General features: G+C 38.3%; 1 non-coding gene across 1 annotated transcript; it reads left to right on the top strand.

Annotated features, from left to right (window-relative positions):
• Window positions 1-717: 717 nt before the first annotated feature.
• On the top strand, window positions 718-789 carry TRNAE-CUC (transfer RNA glutamic acid (anticodon CUC)). The gene has a single exon. It is a non-coding gene; the product is annotated as a tRNA-Glu (tRNA).
• Window positions 790-2,500: the final 1,711 nt, after the last annotated feature.

A 2,500-nucleotide genomic window follows, 5' to 3' on the forward strand; every position in this document is an offset into this window, starting at 1 on the left:
CACCACATTATCTGTCTTCTACTGTCTCGCAGATACATGGGCTCCGATCCCTTACTCGGATAATGGTGACCTACCGCTATTCAGGTAATCAAGTAGCTATACACTACCAAACTTAATGAAAGATAAATTTCTTGATTGTGAGAAGTCCTTGAGGAGTCGAGGTATCCGCGACAGAAAATTTAGCTCACACACGCCATCCTGATCTCGGTCACAGAGTGTCTCAGGGCAGCTATCCACCGCTTCCTTATTTCTGGCCTGTAAACATCAGGAAAAGCGAAAACTGACGCTTCCACCAGCTTGTCATTTTATTTTCTGTTATGGTAATTTGTACCCTGAACGGCAGCCAATTTCAACACGTCTACATGAAAAAAACACTAATTTAAAAGAGCGTTTTCATAGACTTTTGTATCTGAATTACAATTAACCTAGGAGTGTAATAGGTACGAATTCATTGTATCACAGTTAAATGTACAGGATAAGGACAAAAAAAAAACAAAAACAAAAAAAAACATGCTTATGAAGTCCAATGCTTAGGCCTTTCCATTTGACCGTTAGAGCCGTTATGAAAACCCCACTAAAGACATGCGAGTGTAAACAGTCCAAGATTACGGGAGTTTACTACATTATTAGTTAAAACAATTCACGCTAATTGTCGTAGGTTCTTGAACATGGGTATTACAGGTAATTTGTGTTTAACTATAATCTCCTTATAGAAAATCCCGTGTGGTCTAGTGGCTAGGATACGCGGCTCTCACCCGCGAGGCCCGGGTTCGATTCCCGGCACGGGAAACTTTTCTTCGGGGAGCCTTCCATCCTAACTGATCGTCTTTAATCAAAGGTACGCAGCAGTCACTGACAGCCACGCCTTGCCCAATGAAAGGTCATGATACTCGTCCACAGGAGGAAAGGGGCAGCCGAGAGACAGATTTAGAGAGGGGGAGGGATGCAACAAGGGTAAGCTAAGTATATCTATCTATCTATCTACATAGACAAACGTGTGTGCGCGCTCAGACCATAAACTGCATAGATAAAATCCGCAGCAAGCAGCTACAGACACTATACGACTTTCATATATTCCATATATCGAATGGATATTTCTTACCTTATGATGAATTTAATTAATCGTTTTCTTGTCCTTATTAGTACAATTATTATTACAAATACTGCAATTACAACTGTCTTCGTTAAAATTTTATGATGAATATTTTCATAATTATTAACACCAGTGGTTGCTGGGTTTGATGTTTTCAACACAACACATTCATATAGCTCTAGCTGTGTATAGTAGGCTGTGAAATTCCTGATTTATAACAAGAAAAGCTTATATGTTAAAAAGCTTCTTCACACACACACACACGCACACACACACACACACACACACACACACACACACACACACACACATACATACATATTAGAGCTGCTTCCAAGTGAAATTCAGTAGATTTGGCACACATGCTATGTCACTATTAATAAAGCTAATAATGACAGCAATAATGATCTTATGAGTAAGGGGGGTAATGATAAGAACTTAAATGATACTGATAAAAACAGCACAAGTAATTATGATAGTAAAAACAACAATAACCAAACGAGATACCCAAATATACCAAGAAAAGTAAAAAATGTAGTAATAGTAATGAATGCAAGAACAATGTGTATAGAATGGATAAAAAAAGAATAACAATAAAGAATAACAACAACAAAAAAAAAATAAAAAAGTTAATTAAAAAAATTAACAATGAATCGTAATCTTGACGAGCATTAGAACATTTCAAAGACCTTTCCGCTGCTCATTTGCATAGACGATCAACTATGGGTGACGAATCGCTATATAGACCTTCTAATTAAGCGCAATCTTGCAAAAAAAAAAGAAAAAAAAAGTGATCCGGATTTTTCTCGTCCATAATGGTCCGTTCTTTACAAATTGGAAGCTCAAGCCTTATCGACCTTTCTTATACCTTTATCCGTACTACAGCAGGTGCAGCGACGGGGTGGGGTGGGGGGAAGGGGAGGGGGAGGGGTCAAGAAAGAAAGGACGAGATCTAAAAAGGCACCGTTCGCTGTAGTGCCACTTCCCTGCGTCCCCTTTCCTACGTAGAGGCCCTTGCAATTATCCACTGTGCAACCCCCAGGTACCTTCAACTACTGCTGTGGCTTCTGGTGTAAGATTTTCATCCGTCTACAGCAAGGATATTGGTGTAAATTGACTTTTTTGTGTATATTTTGTAGTTCTTTTTTCTGTAATAGTGATATTTGGCCTTTTTTTAGGGGCACAGATTTTCCAAATGATACAAGAAAGTAAGAATGAAAGTATATCGCAAGTACGAACCGAGTGATCGCAGGAAATTCTTTATTGGGGATTTTTGGGTAACAACATATACATAGGCTTCCTTCAAATGTAATGTGTACATATGTTAGTAGATGTGAATTTAGGAGTGATATTTGAAAAATGTACAGAAGGATACCACGAATATACTAACAGTATTATGAAATCGTC

This window comes from Penaeus vannamei, chromosome 33 (assembly GCF_042767895.1).
Source record: "Penaeus vannamei isolate JL-2024 chromosome 33, ASM4276789v1, whole genome shotgun sequence".
NCBI classification, from domain to species: Eukaryota; Metazoa; Arthropoda; class Malacostraca; order Decapoda; family Penaeidae; genus Penaeus; species Penaeus vannamei.